At 36.5% G+C, this 25,375-nt stretch overlaps 1 long non-coding RNA gene across 1 annotated transcript in view; it reads left to right on the forward strand.

Moving 5' to 3' along the window:
- The window catches only part of LOC145673887 (uncharacterized), a 32,513-nt gene extending 7,596 nt beyond the window's left edge, over nt 1–24,917 (forward strand). The window contains exon 3 of the long non-coding RNA XR_014128839.1: nt 24,833–24,917. This is a non-coding gene — a long non-coding RNA (uncharacterized LOC145673887). The remainder of the gene's footprint in view (nt 1–24,832) is intronic.
- Nucleotides 24,918–25,375: the final 458 nt, after the last annotated feature.

The raw sequence follows: 25,375 nt of genomic DNA on the forward strand, positions 1-25,375 counted from the left end.
TACTTATCAAACATATTTTGAGCAGTGGCGGCGATTGGACGTTAAAAGTGGGGGGGCAAGATATGATCAGAATATCTGTATATAAATCTTAGTTTCCCTGGTTGTTTCTAACACTTTGTTTGACGAAAGGTTGTATAACTAATAGGATACTATCTTTTTCGGTTAAAATACTGTATATCGTATTTCATACTTTATTATTTAAATTGACAAGAGCAACGCAAGTAGGTGCTAGCCCTTTGTACTGTTAAACAACGAATGTGTAAGAAGAGATTTGATTACGCTCATGAATATCTTAAAATTTTATCTGGAAAATTGTGTAATCAGATTATTTAATAATAAATTTACAAAAGAAATAAATAGAAAGGATAATATTAAACAGTAATGAATAACGAGTCTTGTTTTGTAGAAGTAATATTAAAACTCGAGATTAATGAACAACTTAAATTTTAATTCCGGATATGCTATTAAATGTATATTACTCTTAAAAAATGAAAGACAGTAAATACTACAAGCATATGCTACGACATTTAAAGCAATATTTGCTTTTGCAGCTTCCCGAAACGTGTTCGTTGCCATTAGGTGCATGTTACATTTTCTTGGAACACATTAAAACACAACAATACTTAGAATCACTCCACACTCCAGTTATAGAAAATTATCCTAAAACCTAGAATTGTGTTGAATTCACTAAATTTCATTGTATATACACTCGTACACCCCTAAACACACCACTTCACGCGTATATTACACTACAAAACAATTAAAAAGGTAGAAGTTGTTTCTTATTACGGTTCTTTTAATCAATATTCCTTACTTTAGAAAGAAGAAAAGACATTTTAGGAACTGACAATTTTTGTGTAATTAAATAATACCTTGTGAAATACGTATTTTGTTTGCGAAACGTTCTCTCAGTTAGCTTCAAAGCGGCTGACTAACATATCGAGCCTTTGTAGGAAGGGAGTATAGAAGCAAACCCTGCTAAATCCATTTTCGAATTTTATCTGGGAACAAAGAAAAAGTGACGCCATCATGTTTTCAAAATTGTTGAACAACTTTTTTTTTTTGTTTAGTGGTTGATTTCACTCATTTGTATTAAGTAGTGAACAAAAAAAAAAATGTTCAATTCTGAAACATATGGGCGTCACTTCTTCATTTCCTGAGAAAATTGAAACATGGATTTAGCAAGTTTTGCTTCTATATCCCTGAATTGAAAGTATGCTGGAATTGTTGTGCTTCAATAGGTCAATTTTTGGGCCATTTTCCGTGGCAAAACGCAATTCCTGTAGGTTTCTTAACTTCACGGGAAGACAACCAATACGTACTCACGCAACGGCAATCACATGGAACCACTTTTTTTTTCTATGAAAGAGTTGTACATACAAAAACTGCACTTCCAAATGAAATTATATACTTTAATGGATTACTTCAAAAAAGTGGGGGGCAACTGCCCCCCTTTTCCCCCTAATCGCCGCCCATGATTTTGAGAACTACATATAGTGTAGTCAAACCAAAACTAACCATTTACTCAATATGATGGGCTTATTCCGCAAAATATAGGAAAACTTGATTTAGGGGCCGTTCCAGCGGCGACTGGTACTATATGTTGCATGGTTGTGATACCGGATATTTTTTTTAATACTAAAGATATTTTTAAGTATTAAAGTATTGTATCAGTAAAAATAAACCGTTGCTCTTGAACGCAAAACAGTACTGATGCATTTCTTTAAAAAATAAATTTAAAAAAACTGAAAGAAAGAGAGAGATTTGCATTTCGAGTTGCAGCGACCGTTACCACTGGAGGCAGTAACATTGAGCGATGGCTGCGAGCTCCTATACCCATGGGGAAGTGGATTTATTCTTGCATCGCTGCTATCTTCCCGCATAGTTCTCTTTCAATTGCACCTCACTCTGCCTGTAATAGTTACGAATTCCTCCGCTTGGCAGCGCTTGACTCAAATGATAAGATGACTAAGATACAGGCGCTTGGAAGACGGAAGTTAATCACAAAATACAAACTCGTAAAGAACAAATACGCGTCTTGTGGTAGTAAGGGCGGATCCAAGCTGAATGTTTTTTTTTGGGGGGGGGCGGTCGTTCGAAGTCAATAGGTTTTATTTTACATTTATAATACAAAGGTGAAAATTCTTGGGATGGGTTGTTTTTTTTAAATAAAAAGTATCCTATTCTGGGGGGAGGCGATCTAGTACGATTCAAAAGCAGCAAGTAGTCGGTTGAAAACAAGCAATGATCGAGACATCCTTCGACGTCAAAAACTAATGAAAACGTACAAGAAATGGCATTGAAGATTGTCTATAGGTGTTATGAGCAACTCAAAAGCGGCGAGGAGTCGGTTGAAAACGAGCAATGATCGAGACGTCCTTCGACGTCAGAAACAGATAACTATTGGAGAGATTTCCGAAGAATTAAACGTCTCGTATGAGTCTGCGAAAAGCATTTTAGCCGCCTATTAAATGGGCAAATGACTTTCTTCTTCACCACAAAAACGCGCCACACCTTGTTTCTCATGCACATTTTTTGGCCAGAAAAAGTTTTCCTGTTCGTTCACATTCGCCTTACTCACCAGATTTAGTACCATGCGACATATCGCTCTTCCCAAAAATTAAAAGCATGCTTAAAGGAAAACGTTCTAACACCATACCTGATATTGAGAGGTCCGCGATAGAGAAAATGGAAATACTTAAATAATAATAATAATAATAAAAATAAAAATAAACTTCCAGAATTTTTTCTAGTCATAGATTCAACGTTGGAATTAGTGCATTGCCAGCCAAGGAGAGTACTTTGAAAGACATTAGATATTAAATCAAATTCGATGTAAGCTTATTACTTTGTTTCTAATACAACTATCCACCGTACTTTTTGGTTACACCTCGTATATAAAACAGCGTATGTTTGTATGCATAACTACATGCATGCACAAATATATTGAGCAATAAGTTTCAAACAGACGCTTTATAACGTTATTCATATCTACGATTATAGCAAGCATATGGATATTTATCGTTGATATTCATACTACCATAAAATATATCTTACAAGCGTCAGAAAAAAATATCAGGTAGTCTAACTAGTATTGAGCCTCTCATGCAAAGTATTGAGATGTGTTAATGTCCCAAATCTCACAGTATATGAATCGCAGTGGATCAGGTCTAATCTCATTCGATATCTGACAGTTGAAGCTATTAGGTGGGTACAAAGTTGTGGAACTCTTATAAGCAGATGTAATGTGTTCCGCCGTGAAGATAAGTGAACTTTTCGCAAAACTGCACCTCATTTTACAATTTTATTTCGCTACATATTCTAAATGTAGTTCAGACATATTAAGAAATTTGAGCTATTTATAGGCAAGATAGTTATCAAAAGCAACAGCCAATAGACGGTTCAGTCGCTTTCGTTCTTAATACTTTCATATTCATGATGCTTCCCGCAGTGCGCGACGAACTGCAGGAAAAGCAGATGATATTCTGAGAAAAGTCGAGCAATGCCAGCATATAAGCAGTCATAACCTCGCTAATGACCTAAACATTTATCACCAATTAGTGTTAAACCATTAGAGAAAGAGCTAGCTGAAACATGTATGTTGAGTATGACGTTGTATGGATGTTAAAGTTGAACTCTAAGAAAACAAGAATTTTAGGAATGATCCAAAAAATGGATCAAAATATTGCGATCTTGGCCAAGAATTTTACGAATTATATATAACAAAACTACATCAAAAGATTGCGATCTTTCCCAAGAATTAGTTTTTGGATCAGGGGACACAAAAGTTTGGAACGGCTCCTAAATCGACTTTTCGTATTTTTTACGGAATACGCACACCATACTGAGTTGACTGATAGTTTGGGTTTGACTACACTATATGTAGTTCACTATGGGGCGTACAAGAAAATGTTTGATTCGCTGAAATATATTGAGTTTTGTGGATCAGGAGCCACATAAGTTTTGAACGGCCCAGTAGCGATTCGTGGTCTCTAGAAGCACCGGTTGCAAGGTTACAATATCAAATGTATGTAGGTACATGCAAATGTTTCCCTCCCCCAGCATTCTTAAGTCTTATCCCCCCCAAAAATATTAAGGAAATATGAAGAAGAAAGTCCTTTTAAGCTCTATTTGTATATTTATTGATTAAAGTGTATTCTCTAATATTGAATTAATATATAACTTATTTTCTTTTTTTTTAAACAACCACTATCAATGTACATTTATACACTATTTATATACAAAACTTCTACACTCATGTTATTGAACAAGAGATAAATCGAATATATAGCATGTGCTGTAGGTCTAAGCCATGAATGATATCGTTAACCCAAAAAGAAACATTTTAAAATAATTCAAGAAAATTATATATATTCATGCACGCAGTTAAACAAAATTATTTAACTAAGTAGGCCTAAACTATGCATTATTTTAAAATGTTAGGTCTTTCTCCGTTCTTTTCGAGCTTCAAATTTTTCTGACTTCAGTGAAATCTGAAATGCTGCTCGCCAAGTTTTTCTGAATAAAAAGCATCCTTACCGCAAATATTTTCCGCTTTGTTTTCTTTAGGGTACAAAACACCTCTCTCCTCCGACAGTATGCATTTTGTTAGCATTTCTTTGTATAAATATAAGAGATCACTTTTCAGTAACCACTTATTTTTGTCTGCTGTTCTAGTATAAAGAAGCATGAAATCTAAGATCTTTTTCCTCCGAAAATTAATAATAATAATAATAATAATAATAATAATAATAATAATAATAATAATAATAATAATAATAATAATAATAATAATAATAATAATAATAATTTAACATTCCAGTAATTTAGACTAAAGAAGACAGATGAGTATTGAAAGTGAATGATTTGAGATTAACTTTTTATGCTCTCCGCCCGAAATCGAACATGAGATCATGTGCAGGAAAGATACAGAACTAGGAATTAGACCAGTGGTAAGACATTTTCTTCTTCGTGACTAGATCGCCTCCCCCCGTAATAGGATAATTTTTCCTTTAAAAATAAAACCTATCCCAAGAATTTTCACCTTTGTATTATAAATGTAAAATAAAACCTATTGACTTCGAACGACCGCACCCCCCCCAAAAAAAAAATTCAGCCTGGATCCGCCCTTGCTACCACTAGACGCGTATTTGTTCTTTACGAGTTTGTATTTTGTCTGGATTGAATGGATATTTAAGAAAGGAGATAGAGCTTATTCTCAGAAAATGAACCAGCTGCTGATTCGCTACTGCTTTTCCGATATGAAAATCAGAATTGAAACCGAAAGTAGTAGTAAATTTCAACCATTTTCGCTTTTGGTAGTGTATGTTTACTTTATCTTCTCACGCTTCCCACCATTGCACTTGGTTGGCTTTTAAAGTATTTAAATACTTTCTGCTACCACCCACGTGAAAGTTTTAATCAAATAGCCGTCTTATTGGCTTTGTTGAGTAGGTGACGTTAGTTGCCAGCCAGCCGATCAAATCAGGTCATTGCTATTTCGCGGGTAATGGAAGTGCTTAGTTTCCACACGTGATCAAGTGTGTTACAGTGACTTGTAAGTGGTGTGGTGTTTTGCTGTGTTTCCTAGCGCAGACAGATCCATGTTTTAGGCGGGAAGCGTGCCAAGGTGACAAATACGCTATATTTAGATACTGAATCGATTGTAGAAAACTGACACAATCTGTTATCATTTGTGTTCTATAACGATAAGTGTTGAAGCCGGAAATGGGTAATTTCAACCACTTCTTGTTTTGATAGATGTTTAACGAAGAAGATGGAACATATTCTTGGGAAAATCTGCAAATATCTTCAAGTTTTTGCTCTGTGCAAATCAGTGTTGAAACCGGAAGTAGCGGTAAATATCAACCACTTCCGATTTCTGTAGAATGTTCGTGACAGTCGTAGTATATTGCCTTGAGACTCTAAACTGTCTACAATATACCACTTCTTGGTATTTGTTACCGTTTTCCTTCTACGATGATAAATGTTGAAACAGGAAAATGACTAATTTGAATCACTTCTGATTTAAACAGTGAGTTAACGGAGGAGAACGAACCTTTTCCTTGGACGATGAATCGATTGAAAAAAAAATCTCTATATCTCCTACCGTTTTTACTCTAATACCTGTCGACGGACTGACAAAACCGTTCTATAAGACTTTCTACACTTATCTATAGCATATTTTGGAAGTCTAAAATGGAACTAAAAGGGTAAATGTTCTGATGGTAAACTTATAGAAAGGCTTATTATTGAGGGTCAAATTAGCGGAGTATACTGCATTAACATATTGTTCAGATAAGACATCTTTAATGTTTGAATTGTTTAACCCTGATGAACAAGAGTTGCTTGGACTAGAGATATTGTTTCGAATAGTATACATAATTCTTATGCAGATGGCGTAACCTCAAAAGTTAAGAAATAACATAAACGAATTGGGTTCATGAACTGAAAACTTATTTCATCTTTCAAACTTTTTCCAATATTTTGAAAAGCAAGTTTACAAATTCTAAAATTCAATTGCAATTTTTGCATAGTGCAGAAAACCAACCATCCTGCGACCAAACATTAAAATGTCCCGCGCTTGACAAAAATATTCTTGACATGTATGGTCAACAGATTATCCCTTATTCAACAAAATTCTGAAATTTAGAAAATTCCAGAAATACGTACCTCAAATTCTACATGTATCCCATGTGCCAGGAGCGTAATTTGCTGAGGGCGGAAGGCGTACTACCGTAGTTACAGAAACATGATTTTTAATAATTTGTAATGTAATATAGTAGTAAATGTCGGTGGATAATCTTGCCTCTGGTGGCAGGAACGTAGGAACAAAATTTTTGATTTGGGCGAGGGTGGGGTGGGGTCAAAGCTGGATGACTGTCTTTATATATATCTATACTGACTGCCTGACTGATTGATCAATGCCCACGTAAAACTGATTAAGCTTGAACTTGAAATTTGGACAAAACATAGGATTTGTTATGTATGTTCACACTATGGAAGTATTTTCAGAAATTCGACGGTGAAGAGAGCAAAGGATGGATGGGAATCACTATCTTAAAATTTACATAATCTCAGAATCTGTGAATGCTAAAGAGACTTAAAAATTTGGTATATGGACTTCTCATCTAATCTAATATAAATAAAATAAAGACTTCGTCTGTGTGTGGCCAAGGGACCAAACGAGTGGACCGAGAGTTACCAAATTATGGTCACAGATATCTTGGCCCAGGCTTCAGACCAAGACGAAGCATTTTTTGAATTCGAATTAGGGGATCTCAGGGGTGGTTGGGGGCGTTTACCGGGGCATGTAAAACTAGTAGAAAATGACGAATATTAGGGTCAAATTCATAGTTTTCTATGTCGCTGAGATCAATGGTGAAACTTCGATCGCATTAACTTCCAAATTCACCCCATTCGGCTGCGGGCATGGCGTAACCGGGTGAGGGGGTACCGAGACATGTAAGAATAATACAAAATGACCTATATTAGTGTCAAATCCATAGTTTCCACGGTCGCTGAGGTGGATGGTGATACTCCTACAGGCGTTGACTTCCAAATACAACCACATCGACTGGGAGTTAGAGGCGATTTTTTTTTTAAATTTCGAACCAGGGGGTGTCAGGGGGCGTTAATCTGGATATGTAAAAGTAGTAGAAATTACCAATATCTTTTTCCTTTGTTATTCAGGTTGTTTACATAGATATTCTACCTAACCCATGAGAAGAATGGGTTTTTCAGCTAGTTTAAAATAAACGAGACACGTCTTTCAGTGTTTTTTAATATTTGAACTAAGTGGAAATAAAACGGGATGAGAAGGAAAAAGCTGTAGGAATTACAATTATTATAATAAGATACGAATCTATTATAATATGCACGAAGCGGGGGGATACTTTATTGCCAAAGAGTTGTTATCATTAATGGGAAATGGTTAAAATCAGACTTCATTGAAGAGATGGAATTGAAGCGGTATAGAGTAGACGTAAGTATATGACTTAAAAAAGGATATAGTGTGGTAGTTTGGAAATGGTGAGTTCATAAAGGATAAAAAATGTAGTAAATTGAAAAAAAAAATCCTTTAATCGGTCAAAGGAATTCCGAGTTCTGCCTATTATTGTGGGTAGTATAGGAGACAGATAACAATGATTTCATTGAGTTATTCTACAAAATTCACGAATTATCTCTATGGTGTAGGCTTTTGTAATGTGTAGGTGTATAATATTTTCACCTTTTTAAAAATAAATTTAAGAAACATATCTAGACAAGTGCAAATCTGAGACATAAAATTATATATATGAACTTCTCATTTAAAATAATTAGATACATGTTTAGCAGCTTTTTTTAAATATTTACCCTAGAAGGATAGAAAAATAAGGCAGGAGGAAGGAAAGGTGGGGATACAATTGATATAATGGGGTGAGCATATGTCTATATTCATTAAGGTTATAGATATGAAATATAGTATTTTGATTTTTCATTTAAAATCATTTAAGGACGTGTTTAAGTGTTTTTTTTTTCATATTTCTCCTACAAAGGAAGAAATAAATTGGAAATAAAAAAAGAGTCAGTGTTGCAATTGAAATGAAATCTTAGGAACGCTAGACTAAAGAGATGGTGATAATAAGAAATTAATAAAATTATGGAATGAAGAAAGTAGGAGGAAACAGGAGAATCCCGAGAATACCCACGTACACGATGTTTGTCCATCACAAGGCTCACTTGGCGCAAGCTAGGATCAAACCAAGAAGTCCATGCACCAGAGGTGAACGGTCTAGTACTGAGCCACCGCGACCCCAGGGGTTGCAATTGTTAAAATAAGAAAGCCAAATCTTGAACTCTCTTAAAGTTAGGAGCATATTAGTTTTTGGTTTTAATTTAAAATAATGAGTGTTTCGGCGTTTTCTCCTTAGAATAGACAAAAATGCAAAAAGAGAAAACGGTAAGTGTTCTAATTGTTAAAGTAACATGTTCATATTCGAAATCTTTTAAAAGTAGAGAAATGTTTAATAATAATAGAAAAAAGTGTTTTAGCGTCTTTCGACGTTTTCCTTCGAAGAGAAGAAAGAAAAATGGGGACTCCAGTTGTTCTAAGTAGATGACCATGTCTCAAAATTCCTTAACATTAGAGATACGTTAGCACGTTAAGGATGTGAGAAATGCGAGAATAATTGGAAATTACCGATAATAGCGTCGGATACATAGTTTTCGTTGTCACTAAGTTGATTGATGACAATTATGATGCCTTTAAGACCAAAGTCAGTTCCCAGTTGGGGTAAGACTCCCAGCACTCCTAGGAGAGGGGTGGGGAAGACACAAGAAAGATTAAGAACGAGGGGATCTAAGAGTTCATAGTTTTCGAGGTCGCTGAGATGAATAGCGACACTTTCGATGCCCTTTAAATCTAAGTTCATCCCCCGTTAATACCTCTGGAGGGGAATGGTGACATGAAAAAATCAAAAGCGACAGTTATTAGTGTCGAGTACATAGTTCTCGGGGTTGTTCAGATAAACAGTGACACTCCCGACGCCATTTAAATTCAGCTTCAGCCTCCATTAGCACACAGGAGGTGGGTGAAATGATGACATGTGAAAATATCGAAAACGGCCGATATTAATGCTGAATGTTTAGTATTTCAGCGTCATTAACCCTCGAGTAGTCGTGCCGCGGTCAAAAGCACCGCAGGGAAATTATTTTTTATCGTGTGCCCACTCTGTTTGTCCGACAGACTCCACCGTTTACCTAATCTTACCCCTCACCTTCCCGAACATTCCTGCTCAATCACTCCCTTATCCGTTGTTTAGTTTAACTACTAGTGATTTTTTAGTGACTCTGCGGTGCTTTCCACCGCGCGCGACTAACCGTGTAATGTTTTTTCTCAGTGTTTCGTTCTGCACGTGACCTTTGCTTTGGAGATGTTTTAAGCTTTATAAACATACATATTATTTTAATGAATGGAAGAGAGGTCGACAAAGTTAACAGACTGATACCAAGTGTGGAAAAAGAGGAAATTAGAAATGAAGAGCTTAAAAGAACGGAGAGAAATGTTAGGAATGGACTATTCGGATAAATCAGCCATGATGATCTCGTGGAAGCTTTGTCTGAGGAAGATCATAACAAAAAAGATAATGTAGAAGTGAGTGAACATGAAAGTGGAAGTGAGGAGTCTGCGAGCCAGTCTGAAGATCTTAAAGCCAGAAATGACTAGCGATTCCCCGAATGTAGTCAGCGCAGCAGAGGCCGAAATAAGCGACGACGAAGTGTAAAACAGTGTAAATTTGAATGCAACCTAGAATAATTCAATGTAGTGTTGTATAGGTGAAGTTTCAAAATAATAGGACCGTAAAATAAGTCAATGTAAATTTGATTTGATTTGATTTGATTTCAATTTAGCAGCCCTTTCAGCGTCAAGGCTATGTAAGACGTAGACCTACTGCTTAACGTGCGATCCGAACCACATGAGCTCACACCGGGAATCGAACCCGGAAGTTCCATGCCAAAGGGGCGTATGCTAACCGCTTAGCTACGAGTGAGCTATAATTGAATGTAAAATGCGCTTTTAAGCTTTGTTTTATTGTTATGTGTATATAGTATTTATTTTGCTAATTTATTATTGCATTTCTAATTTTAGACGAACCAAAGAGTTGACAAAAACAAAAGATCGTCATCAGAATTAAAATTTTCAATAAAACCAATCCGTAGTTATCTATCTAAAGAAATATGTAACGAAAAAAAAAACATTTTATTCCAAATAAGAAATAAAAAAGAAAACAGTACATGCCTAATACTAGGTTCCACTAATAGTTACTACTGTAAAACTTATTATAATAATACATATTTGATCCCTCTTAATCAGAAAATATACAAAATTACGTTTCTAATACAAGAAAAAATGTTTAAAACGATATTTGCAACACATTATGTTCGTGCGGTCCTTTTGACCGCGCGCGACTACTCGCGTTACTTTTTCAGCGCGACTTCTCGAGGGTTAAGTTAATAATACTTATTCAGTTAATAACTATTAAAGTCCATAGTCTTCATGTCGTTTAAGTCCAAGTTCAGCTCATCGGCATGGGAGTGAAAAGGAGTGCAAATATAATGTCTCAAATGGTTGAGATTAATGTCGAATCCATAGTTTGAATTCGTCAAGCTATTAGGTTGCAATCACGATGACATTTAATCCCAAGTTTACATATGAACGAACACGTCAGCTGGATAGGGAATATACAAGAGCAACGCTAAAGGCCTTGCTCGCACGTCTATATACATGGTATTTCAAAACAACACCGACAACTTTTGGGAGGTGATTCCTGACAACATGATAAGACAAAAAGTATAGACCAACCTGGGTGCACAAATACTTCCTTTCGGAGTTATAGGATCCCAAAGACATGAAAAAATCAATTTTTAAGTTGCATAGCTTCAATACTATGGAGCCTACCGTAGTCGGGTCAAGACTTTATTTAGGAACTAGTATGTGCCCTATCCAAATATCCATGTTCCAGAATACTGTGGTACGGGTACTTTCGCAACAATTTTTATAAGGGTAGTTGGTGAGTACTTCTCCTTCTCCTCATCCTCCTTCCATGAACTTTTTCTCTAAAAATTGTATCGTCAGTATTTTAGGATGCTGAAACATGTAATTTTAGACAACGCACGTATTAGTTCCTAACTAAAGTATTGAATCGACCACGGTAGGTCCCATAGTTTTGGAGATATGGACTTTTAAATCTCATTTTTCATGTTTTCGGCAGCCTATAACTCCGAACGGAAGCATTTTTGCACTCAGGTTGGTCTATACATTTTGTCTTATCTTGGTGGCAGGAATCACTTCCCAAACGTTGTCGGTGTTGTTTTAAAACATCCTGTATATTTGGATGCGTGTGCACGAATTTATATTTCAGCGTAACTCCGAAACGTCCTTAGCAATTTTAAGCAAACATGGTAGACAAATCTGGAAAGAAGGATTGTGGGAATGAGACACCCCAAAGAATGGGAGTTTGAAAGGAGTGACATGTAAAAAATAATGCGAAACGACTTATCTTAGTGCGGAATGCATAGTTTTCGGGGTCAGTGAACGAATAGTGACGCTTCTAATGTCGTTTAAGTCCAAGTTTATCCCCATCAGTAGAGGGAGAGAGTAAGTGAAAAATAAAATGTGAAAAATGACTGAGATCGGTGTCGAATTCATGGTTTTCGGAGCAAGAACACGTCTGGACCATTTGAAATGACTTTAAACAGTACTCACTTCAAGGCGTTTTCATTATTCTTATCAATTTGATTAAATGTGTATTCTGCGACAGTAGGGTATTTTAGTATGAATTCCGAAAGTAGAGTATATTCTGTGTTTTTACTATTACACTTTTATTGAAGTAAATATTCTAGTGGAGAAGGAGATTTCTCATAAACCTATTTTTCCCGGGTGAAGAACCGAGGAGCGTGCAATTCAGCTTATACTTACTTTATATTAAGCTATATATGACAAACATGAGATTGTTAAATTCCTGTTGTGATTTGGAATGAATAAGGCGATGAAGTCATTCTTTGCAAGAGTAATTAGGTGTCAATGCTATTTCCGGTTGCCACATACTAGATATATGTTACATACCTGAAGGTTGATGTGTTGAACGTCTTCGGAAATGCTGTTTTATTACTTTTGATTTATTAGTCCACATCATTACGTAAACATGTTGATGTACAACTCAATGTAATCTGTGCATCAAGCATTGGAATTTTGTTTGTTTATTCTGTTTCCGTTAGTAGCTTGTTATCTTTTTACGACAGTGGGTCAATCTATGCAAACTGATGGAGAAAAAAGAAAAATTGCCACTCGACCTCTTCAAAAAATCCATTTTTTTCGTGAATGTTTATTCTATATCAGAGTACTTCAAAGTACAATTAATTATTTTCTTTACAACATCCAATGGCGACGCAGCGACTGCCACCATTTTGCGTTTTTTTTTCGAGTTTAGGCGTTTACGTTATTTTGTATATATCAGCATGTATTTGTCCTACCAAATTGAAAATTGCTGAACGTCTCCAACTCGTGCAGAGTTAAAACGTTGATTTCTTAACATTTTTTTCCCCTAAAACCACTTAAAGAGGTGAAATCAGGGCCAAAGTAGCAACATTTTTGGACATTGAAGACTTGTTTGGGAGAGGAAACAACACACTAGAGGTATGAATTTGTGTATGCATGTAGTCCGGTGTCATAAGGTAATAGACAAAAAAAAGACCTGTAGCTGCTCCCAAGGGACAAGGAACTGAAAAAATTGCATAGTTGGGGAATTGTGCGAATTTGGAATGTTTCACTGTTCAATATCTCCAATGGGCCTGAATAAAAAGTCTGAAACTTTGGGAACACTTAGTCCTTTAGTACACCATAACGCACAACAAAGTGCATTTTGTGTTTTTGAGCAGAAGGAGGTCAAATTATTAAGAAATGACGTCTTACGCTAGGAGGTGTTTTGTTCACGAATTCAACTAAAAGTAGTTGTTGTGAAGTAAAATGAAGTAGGATGAATGGTTAGTCCAGTCAAGGCTCCCAAGCTCGTAACAATCTAAAGTGTAACAATCTAAAGTTACATTATTTACAGTAGACAGAAAATGGGTACTAAGAAGAATGTTATCCGTTATCTGTTACTATCGTCATTGGAAATCCCAGTACGGAAAATACTTCTTCCAACTTTGCTGAACTTCCGTACTTATCATAGCATTCATAAGCCAATTTTTTATTCATTCCTAAATTTCCAAGAAACATAACAGAAACACACATACCTACTAATAGATAGAAAACAATTCTATTTCCTGGGCCGCCGTGGATCAGTGGTAGAGCGTTCACCTTTGGTGCACGGGGTCCGTGGTTTGATCCCAGCTTGTATCAAGTAGACTTTATGCTGGAGAAACACTGTGTACATGGATTTTATCGGGGTTCTTCTGTTTCATTACACCACTGCATTCCCTTCTAATCATCACCACCTCCTTTAGCCTAGCCGGCGTATTCGTGGGACTTAAAACTGAAAGATTTCATTTTCATTTCAATTCTACTTCCTGACATCAAACAGCTTGTGTCATTTTAAATACACTTTCTGCCCAACAAGTACGTAAGTTGCAGCGAGTCAGACCTAACGTCATTTAACAGCTGAAACTTGGAGCTTGTAGGACTGCAAAAACCGCTGAAATAACATAACCACGCGGAAAGTGTTCTGCTGAGATGAGTGAACTTTCAGCAAAACTGCGCGAAATTTCATAAATTCATGCCAATAATGACGTAAATGTTGTTAAGATTCGTGAAAAAATAGAGCTGTGCGTGTGTGTGTGCAAGATACGTTATCAAAAGCAACAAACAAAACCTGGTTCAGACGATTTCGTTCTTGAAATGTATATGTCAAAATGGTCCTCACAGTGGGCGACCAACCACAGCAAAAGTGGATGACGTTCTGGTAAAAGTTGAGCAAGACTGACATGTAAGTATCCATGACATAATCAAAGACCTAAACATTGATCATCAAGTAGTGGCTAATTATTTGAAAGCAAGGTACAATATGAAACTCGGCGTTTGGATGTCACGTGATGTAACTCAAACACATCTGCACTAAAATCTAACGAACTAGATCCATTTCTGAAGTGGATGATCTCTAGTTATAAAAGAAATGGATCACTTACAACAACAATGTACGAAAAAGAACGTGCTTGAAGTAAAGAAAAGCTCCATAAACTGTGATAAATCACACACTAACGCTCAGAAAGGTAATGCTATGCATTTGGTGAAATTGGAAAAGCATGGTTGATCATGAACTGGTGGAATGGGGCGAAACGATATAGTCGGACTTGTACTGTCGATAATTACCGCGAGTACACCTACTAAGTTAAAAGAAACGACCGAAACTCCAGTACAACGCTGACAACACCAACCCGCATACGTATTTAACATCCCGTCAAAAATTGCGAGAAGTTGTTAGGGATTTTTTAATTCATCCAGTGTATAGCCCGAACTTGGAATCGTCAGACTATGATTTGTTTCGGTCTGTACAAAACGCCATGAATGTGAAAAGTTAGTTTCAAAAGAGAACTGTAAAAACCACGTGTTTTAATTTTTGACCAGAAACTACGAAAGTTCTAAAACGGCTTTATTACGATATTGTCGGTAAAATGGCAGAAAGTCGTCGAAGAAAATGGTGTGTGTGTATCCGTTTTCATAACCTTATTTTCAAATGGCAGTATTTTTTTTTTCAATTTTGACCTCGACAGACTCAATACCTTTTGAGACTCCCAATAGTGTAGTCGTATGTTCTTCCCTTCTTTCTTTTTCTTAAGAAAAATAGATGAGAGAAAGAAAGAACGAATGAAAGAACTTCTTTTATATTTTTAACAGATAAACACTACCTTAAATATAGAAAGTATAGTGGCTGATTGGTGAAGCGCTTACTTGTGATGTGAAAGGTCCTTTGGTTAGTCTCCGAAAACGCGAATTTGTAGTTGACAACATCATGGCCGAATTTTTCCTCGGGGTTCTATTTTATCTTATGGGATGTAAAATTTAAAATTTCAGTTTCACCACTATATTTTCGTCTCCCGCTTTGGAACTGTTCTACGAGTATCTCACTCTACAGATGGGGAAGTTTTTTTTATTTATTTATTTATTTAAAAAAAACAGAATCGATCATTATTTCCAAAACAGTGAATTAAAAGTTCATCTAGCAGCTGCCATAATTGGAACCTACGAACTTTTCGAAGTTCACAATAATCGCTAGGCTCTTCTATAATCCCATGACACTCGCAGCTACAAATAACTTGTTAAAACTATTTAGTTCTTTAGGTAAAGATAGGGGGAATAAAGAACAGGAAAAAAGAAAATTAAAATTACGGAAAGATAAAAGTATGAGTGCCAGACGAGATATTAATCTTTATGCACCCAGAATATTAACTGGAGGGCACGGTGGTTCAGTGGTAGAACGTTTGCCTATGGTACGTGGGGTCCCTGGTTTGATCCCCTACTCCCATTCTAATTCCACCAATTCTTCCATCATCCATATGCCTGAACCATCCATCTCCCTTAGCTTAAAGGGCGTAATTATTGAACATTCAACTGAAATACTTCATTTCATTTTCCATAGTCTAACAGGCATAACGTGGGACGTTAAATTGAAACAATTTCATTTCATATTAGAATTTTAACTGAATGAACACAAACTTTATTTGTAACATACGTTTAACTTTTCTTATTTTGATTGCTTATATAAACTTCTATATTTATTTAGCTAGTAATTTAGAAAATACTATATTTCGTGTTTCCTCTTCTTATTTTTATTGTAAATGAATTGATCATTGCAGGAAGGATCTTTGTCCGTTTTGTGTACCTTTCAGATGCTAAAGAATAGGCATTTGAATCTAGAACTGCAGACCTTTTTGATCTTGACCTATAGTTCAATGTTGATTCTACACCATTGTAATAGCTTCACACCTGTCCTTTCTATACACGAAGTTGCATATACCCCAAGAGATTCGCTAAAATCCATAATCCGAGTTTCAGGAAGAAAATGTGATTAGGATTTTTTGTGAAATCAGCGATTCAAATATAGTCCCTCTACGTGGAAATTTACACAATTTTCTAGTATAGGGTGGGCTACACAAAAGTTGCCCGGCGTGTTAATACCAGCCGAAAGAGTTAGGAAAATATAAACAATGTCTTATCTGCATGTCACAAGAAATGCTGAGAATGATCCAAGTTAACATCGAGTCACTTCTGCGCTCATCGCAGCACAATTGGCCGACACCCCGTGTAGCTCTTAATGTATGATGTTCTGGATGTTGGAGGTAGTGTTTCACTAAACTTCAGCTAGTTTAGTGTTCATAGATCTTCTGTTTTAAAAGCCAAAGAAGGATAAATTCGGGTAACGAACCCACAATCCCTTATTTACTGTGAAGTCTGTAAACAGTTTATGGACCAATGGCAGGGATTCGTCGAAGTGTGGCATTTGGCTCCATTTGTTGGGAGTAGGAATATAGTATTTTTTATGGTGTCAATTCGTCGTGAAACTGTTGCAAGAAGTCATGATAAACTTTACTATTTACTGACGAAATAGATAACATTGGACCTTTACACGTACCCCTGAAACTGGGCACCAAACACGATTTTTTTCTTTGCTCACGGAGGGGGGTTTCGAGCAGAATATATGGATTCTCAGGTGACCAGTGTCGCGTATCCTGCACATTCACGCAACCTGATAAATGGAACCACGCTTCGTCGGACATAAAATACAGTAGAGAGTTCTTACGTCTGTCCGCAATCACTGTTAGTAAACACGTTGGTGCTAGTGGTCTACTATTTCCACGTTTAATTGCATCAATGGAGAGCATGACTGCGACCGTTTGGTCTCTTTAATGGACGGGTACCGCCTATATTGCACCCCGCCCGTAGATGCTCTTGTTTGGACCTTAGTTCTCGTGCACGAAGTGAACCGCCAGGATTTGTCCCCTAATCCTGACTCGCCTAAGCTATGTAACCCCCATTCTCTGAGGGAGTAATATACACCCACTGCGCGGCCAGAGTGCCTACCAGTTAACCTACTGGTGGAAGCAGACTCCTAGCGAGCCAGTCCTACCATGCTCTGCAGGCATAGCGTCTGAGCGTTTCAAGGCAAGCTCACGTCCCGCCCATGCTCACCGTTACCCAGATTCCTGGGATTGTACCCTCCGTCACCCCCGTTCGGTCCCCCGGCAGACAGGAATCGGACACTCCCCTCCCGGTAGGATCATCCAAGCAATACCGGACTTCCTCTAATTACGGTAGCGGTACACCATACATTACCAGAGCCAATGACCGATGTATACCGTCTGCTCGAGGCAGACATTGCCATTTGGGAGCCATGTCTCCACTGGTAGGCCCACCTAAATAATACGGGGCTACCTATCTTTAAATGTTTAGGTACCACGTACTCGTTGTAGCCATGCTACTTGTCCGAAACCCAATGGTACGTGTAAGCCACCATTAGAAGGGACACCCACATCCTCCCTCAGTAGGGTCGTTCGAACAATACGGAACTTCCTCTAATTACGGAAGAAGTACACCGTACATTACCGGACCCAATGGCTACTGTAGACTGTCTCCCTTTAAAGACAATGGCCATTTGGAAGCGGCGGCTCTTCTGATAGGATCGTGGCTCCTGCACCCAGGGAGCAACTGGGACGACGGAATCCCACTTCCTCAACGCTCCTGAGGTATGAGTGTGCGTTAGGATACTAGGTATCCCATCCCGGACCGAAGAGCACGCACTACACACTCTATGAGGGCAGTACCTACATCATCCTCCCGGTAGGGCGTTGGATCCGTCCACACTTTGGGCACAACAACTGCCTGCTCTTTCATACGTGTTGAGGTACCACGTAGCTTTATCTCCCGAACCCAAAGGCACGGCCTAGTTGCCCATTTCGGAGGATAGTCGAAACCTCACCTCCGCCGGTAGGGGCGGCAGTTGAAGACTACCTACCTCACTGTGGATGTGATGAGGTCACACGGTCCTGGTAGTAGCTTGTGGCAAACATACATTCAAGTTTGAACAGAATCGATCGAGCCATTCTTAGGAAATAAAGTAATCCCACTTTTTTTTCGCTTTTGCGGCATTTCGCATGAACCAATGAGAGTCGAGGTTTGAAACATGAGAGATTAATATATCTTGGGGGTACCTATATACCACCCACTTGTCGTTCCAAGATTCATCTGGGGCCATTTCACTATACTTATCCACCCATGCCCTTTACTCACTTAATCTTCTATTCGAATACTACATTCATAAACCATGTTTAGGTATAATTAGCTTTAGGTCACATGGATAATACTAAAGCAAATGATCAAACTAATCCCAGCATGAATTGATTGATTGTTGTCAAATACAACAACTCAATTCTCGAACCATAGCTAACACCAGTTTCATTTAGTTAGTTATCACAGTTTTGATATGAAAACTAGTGCTGTCTTTCTCACAAACAAGTTTCTTATCATTGAAAGTGGAAACATTATATATTGTTATTTAAAGAAGAAAACAGACACAACGAAATTTTATTTGTAGTGATTAGGTTTTTCTGAGTGCGAGAACACTTTTCCCTCCCTTTCGTTGTTCATGATGGAGTAGCATACTTAAAATCGTGATCTACAAGATTCATTTTTTCGGAGAAAGGGTGCGGGAAGTGATTCCATTGCACGGGACGGCAAATTGCCTAGGGCTGGATCTGCTTATATTCCATGTTCCAAATCTCAAGTCCATTTTACTTGGCTGAGGTCTTGCCACGTGATCAGTCCTGCTCGTAGACTTCTGTGAATGTTTCCGAATAAGTATTTTTTTCTTTTGTTATAGATTGATGTTGTTATCCTCACGTCAAACGCTCATGCTGGAAGATGTGCTGTGAATTGTCGATGATCAGTGTAAATGGAGGTTTAAAACAAGAATTTTAGGAGTGATTACAAATGTATCAAAGGATTGTGCTCTTTGTCAATAATTAGCTTTTGGATCAAGGGTCACAAAATTTTTGAACGGACCTTAATCAAGTTTTCGTATTTTCTACGGAACAAGCACATCATATTAAGTGATAGTTTGGGTTTGACTATACTATATGTAGTTCTCCAGATATAAGGCAAACAATAAAATTTTCGATTGAAATAGGGCTATATTTGACTTTTTGATCCAAAAAAAGTAAAGAGAAAGGAAAAATGCATTTATGCTTGTAACTGCTTACTGTAGATAGGTGATGTTAGTTTGTTCACCTGCTTGCCGCTAGTCCATACAATTGTCAGGCCTTCAGATATGCGCTGCTTCTGGCTGCCATCTGACAGGCATACCGTAAATGTTTTGATCCGCCCATTCAGTGCTGAAGGTAGCTGAATTGCACCTTGAAACTTGTGTTCTACCTTATTAAATACAGCTTTTTATAGATTTTGGTTTTTGCAGTTTAAGGATAGAATTACTTCATATTAAAAGGGGGTTGCATTGTTAGAAAGAGAGTGCGAAGTTTAAACCTAGTCTTTTTTCACTTCTTAAAGTATGAAGTAAAATTTGCGTCCTGATATGTGAAAATTGCGTGCAAACGAAATGAGTCGTGTGGTGCATTTGCCGAACTTACTTGAGTAGGGTAAGGTTTGTGTTTTAAATTGAGCATAGAACATAAGATTTTTTGTTCTTCAATTTAAATCCAAGTACAGTAATTACCTTGACAAGGAATAACTTTCTAAAGTTGTTTTCTCTTTGTCATTTTGAAAGCAAATACCAATTAATTCACGTTACTAAAGGAGTCGATCATTTTAGCAATCGATAACACACTTTCATGCCATATTCAAGTAAGTTCCTTCAAAGTACCGGTACTTAAATTGTATGTTGTTATGAAGTTTATTACCTTCCCGTTTTCTCACGTTGATTAATAGTTTCAGCATAACATTTGTTGGGTGTTATATTTCTAAGAAAAAAGTTTACAATACACGTTATCATGTACACTCATGTCCAAAATTATTGACGCATGTCTATAAATATGTTTTTGTAAAAATATAATTTGATAACGAATTCATCCGGTATTTCTTATAATGTTACTATGTGCATAATGGGCAAAGACATGAATGTGGCAAATTTCATGTCAAAAGAACAGTAAATAAGAACAATAAAACGAAAATAAAACTTTCTTGTCCATTTAGCAACATTTTGTTTTATTCATTATAATTTTTGTATTTATAATTCTTTTCCTATGAAATTTACCACAAATATACATTTCCCGATTATACATATAGTATCTGTATTATAAGAACCCTGTAAAATGACTATCAAATTATATTCTTACAAGAAGATAGTTATAGATATGCGACAATCATTTTGGACATGAGTGTACATGTGCTGTCTTATTATTTATCTTCGAACTGAGTTTATATTTGGGTACGTAATTAAAACGTTGCAAGGATCATCCCTTGTCGTCTGTTCACCCGGTATTTCTTATAATGTTACTACGTGTATAATGGGCGAAGACATGAATGTGGCAAATTTCATGTCAAAAGAACAGTAAATAAGAACAATAAAACGAAAATAAAACTTTCTTGTCCATTTAGCAACATTTTGTTTTATTCATTATAATTTTTGTATTTATATTACTTGAACTCTGTATAGTTGAATGTTAAAATTTGACTAAATATGAAAATATAATATTTATGTAGAATATTAGTTGTAAGTATAAAATTAAAGAAAAAATTTTGTGTAATTTCCCACCAGAATTTACATTTAATTTATGATATTTGTTAAACATTAAACTTTCATTGTTTCCTTCTTGTGAGTAATATTCACTGGTTCTCTTCTGATGTGAATTACACTAACAGAGATAAATAATGGTTTTCCACTTTATACATTCCCATATTCAGCCTTATCATAATTGGCCCTCCAACCAATTTACATTATTTCTTAACATACTTAGTCTACGGTCCTAAAGATAACCTAAGATGCTAAATAATTATGACACAGTTACACTACAACAACACTTCATATTTACACACACACACACACACACACATAACACACTAAAATATTGATAATTATAAATTGTATAAAATAACTTGTTATGTCCATTGGACTTAAGCGCATGTTTATATTTTAATTAATGTCACCCAGTTCGACGTCTCCTGGCTAAGTCCATTTCTATTTGGGCATTGTTAATTTCTAAGATTCTAGAACACGTTTTCCTGAAAAGACATCTATAATTGTCATTGCAAATTAATTCCAAAATGTCATGTTGATTTTTTACTTGACGTAAGTTTCTTTTAATTCTTTGCTTCTCTTCTGGTAGTAGTATATTGCTACACTCGAATACCAAGTGGTCCGGAGTTTGTATCAGGCCGCAGTCACAAACGTTCCTTTCCAGTAAGCCTATTATATGAAACATCGAGCGAAAAGGCCCATGTCCGCTTAAAAATTGGATAACATGCTTATTCATGTCTAAATGCACCAATTCTAATCGTTGTTTGACGTTTGGAAACATTTCGTGTACTTTGGCAGACTTGTTACGAATACTCCAGTGGTCTTGCCATTAGGACAACAAAGGATTCAACGTCATTCGTTAAAATTAGTATCCTTTGAAAAATTTGTTCCATTTTTAAAAATTTGCTTTTTGAATCCAATATTTGTCCGAAATTCTTAATATAGTTAGGTGGAGTGCTCAATACTTAATATAATCTGCAGAGTCTCAACAAGCATTGTTGCCATGGCACCTGAGATTCTTAATAGAATTGTTCTCTGTGCACTAACTATTTTTCTGAGAACCCTGACATTTTCAAGAATTCTGTTACCCCAGGTACTGAAACCATACGAAGCTATTACTTGGAATATAGTTTTATAATACAATTGACTATGTTTGGGAGAAAGTCCATATTCCATTACCATGATGTAGAAAATATTATGTGCAATACTAATAATTTTCTCGTTATGTTTCATGACACGATGTTCGAAGCCACACTCCTAAATATTTAAAGGTTTCTACCCTACTTATTGAATTATTTGCAATTTTGATAATTGGATTCCTTTTAAATTTTCATTTTACTAACATATATTTTGTCTTACTGGTTGAGATTTCCAATTTTGCTCTTTTAGCCCAGTCCAGGAGCACTTCCATTACTTTATTTGCCTTTTCCTTTAACTTTGTTCTGGTCTCTGCATTAATCACTACTGCCAGGTCATCAGCGTAAGCTACAATTCCGGAGATCTCTTCAAGATTATTCAACAATTCCAGTCCCGGTTGGAGCGTGATGTCCCACAATAACGGTCCTAAAACTGATCCTTGTGGGCATCCTTTTGTTATGTTCCTTTTAATTTCAAAGGAGTGTCCGCTATAAATGATCCATGGATGTGTACAATAACTTTTAATAGTATTAAGAATTTTGTTGTGAATATCTAACCTTTCTAACTCTATAAACATCATTGGCCACCAAAGATTGTCGAACGCGCCACTTATATGTATGAAAATAGTTATTGTGTATTTTTTGCCAATGTCACGTGCTAATTCTATGTGATTTAATAACGAGTTGATGGCCTCTGTTGTTTCTTTATTCTTTTTGAAGCCATATTGAAGCTCACAATTATTTATTCTAATTCTCTTGGCGCACATTCGACTTGCAAGTATTTTTTCATATATTTTTCCTACAGTGTTCACTAAGCATATAGGCTTGTACGATTTCGGCGAGTTAGTTTGATCCGAAGTGTTCTTTTGGAGTAAAACTAATGTCGCAATCTTCCATATTTCTGGGAAGATTCCTAGTTCTGAGCATTTATTATAAAGCTTAGTTAAATATGGAATCCACAAATGGGAGTCGTTTAAAAAAAACTCCCTTTATTCCATCAGGTCCTGGATATATATTAGAATCTTCAGTATGTTTTCTACCTCGTCATTTGTCGTTAAAATGTTTTTGTTGTTAATAAATACATATGCTTCATCTGTTTTAGGTTGAAATATTTAGCACACAATTACCTACAGAAACGAATGGAAAACATTTCCACCTTTAAATACAGTGAAATGTGTCCGATAATAGAGTTCTGATCTTTATACATTCATGAGCAAGTAGTACAAAACGAGTGAGGGATCTCAATTTGAGTCCCATCAGTTCAGAGGCTGTATGTTTCCTTTTTTTTTTTTTTCAATCGTCAGTAACAATTACAATACGGAACCCATTTACAAGTCTGACTACATCAATTTCTGGACTCGAGTATGGTTTCAGTTTGAGAGAGTTTAGTACACGCTGACACGTTGTTCGTAACACTCCGACCGGCAGTGTTAGTTTCCGGGTAAACTTCTGCACGATTCGTATTGTCCATTGCTGAATATTTCAGATGGCGTTCAGCGCTTGAACAATATTTTGTTTCCATCTACCTACATTCGCAACAGTCCCGGTTTGATTTGCACCAGGTTCTGAACACAGTGTTTTGGAGGTAGATCATGGATAACTGTCAGTAAAGATCTCTTGTGTGTTTTTAATTGACTCCGCTATAAATATTATTCCACTCCAAGAATTCGCTGAAGCACGAAAATACCATATTCTTTATGTGAATTGTTTACTGTAACTAAACGGGTATGAAATTTCAGATACATAAGAGAACATCGGGCGGAACAACGGTATCGGCCTTAATTACTCAGAGAATTATACACAATTATTTACTCTTCTGTAGTATTATCCGGCCAAGATACTTTTATGTGGCCCCCCTGTATTTATCTAGGCTCGAGCTCGAGTGGAGATGGAATATGTTTTTAGAACGTCTAATTGATTACAGAAAACCGCTCCTCGTTATATATTACCATTTTTATTCTATGAAAATCAACATTGAAACCGGAAGTGGTTGATTTCTTCCACTTCCAGTTTGAATAGGGAATTAAGGAGAAAGGCGGTACCATGGGCGCCCGAAGAAAAGTTTCTAGAGGGGGATCAAACTCCCTGGTTGCTATATTACGTTTGGTATTGTTTATTTGTATTAAGAAAATCTCAAGAAATTTAATGTACTTTCGTGAGACAGAAGGGGCCGGGCCCCATCATGCCCTTCCCTTCGGGCGTCCATGGACGATACCTATTCTTAGGACGCTAAATCTATTCCATGAAAAAGCTTCTCGCTATGTCTGATCGTGTCTGCTCTATGTAGATAAATGTTTAAATGGAAAACTAATTAATTTCTGTCACTTCCGGTTTTAGTACAGAGTTAAAAATGGGGAACAAATATATTATTGGGACACTTAGTTGACTGCATAAAATATTTTGTCTCTATCTGTTACAATTTTAACTCCATAACGATCTATGTTAACTAATCAATTATATATTATTTCTTTTCAGCTTGTTTCTTTTCAGGTTACACCCATGTGCTGTCTATCTCTGTATACATGTATGATTTTTTACAAAATAAATAAATAAAATGAATAAATAAGGGATGGTTTAATTTTCTACCTACAATTTCATGAAAATATAGCCTCAACTCAATATCCTAAAGATGTTAAGCCCAAAGACGAGGAAAGAAGACAGAGAAAAATGAATAAAAGTAAGTAAAAAGAGAAAAGAAAAGTAGAGACAAGTTGTGACTGCTATCTAGAAGATCCATCCAGTAAATAACCGGAAACGTTGTATAAAAATGCAAAACTTCGATAAAATTTGTGCTTCTTTGTTAGTTGTGGTGGTCCCAGAACTATTATCAGATGGTCCTGGTACGCCTGCCTTGCGAGCAGGATGTTGGAAATCAGTGAAACAACATGGCGACATCCTTGGAGGTTTGCACCAACGTGGAGCAGCGGCTTATCATTAGATTTCTGTTAGCTGGAGAGTTAAAACTAATCGAAATTCACTGTCGGATGGCAGTGCAATATGGTAAAAACTGTTTGAGTA

Source organism: Thermobia domestica, chromosome 17 (genome assembly GCF_964235325.1).
Source record: "Thermobia domestica chromosome 17, izTheDome1.hap1.1, whole genome shotgun sequence".
In the NCBI taxonomy this organism is placed as follows: Eukaryota; Metazoa; Arthropoda; class Insecta; order Zygentoma; family Lepismatidae; genus Thermobia; species Thermobia domestica.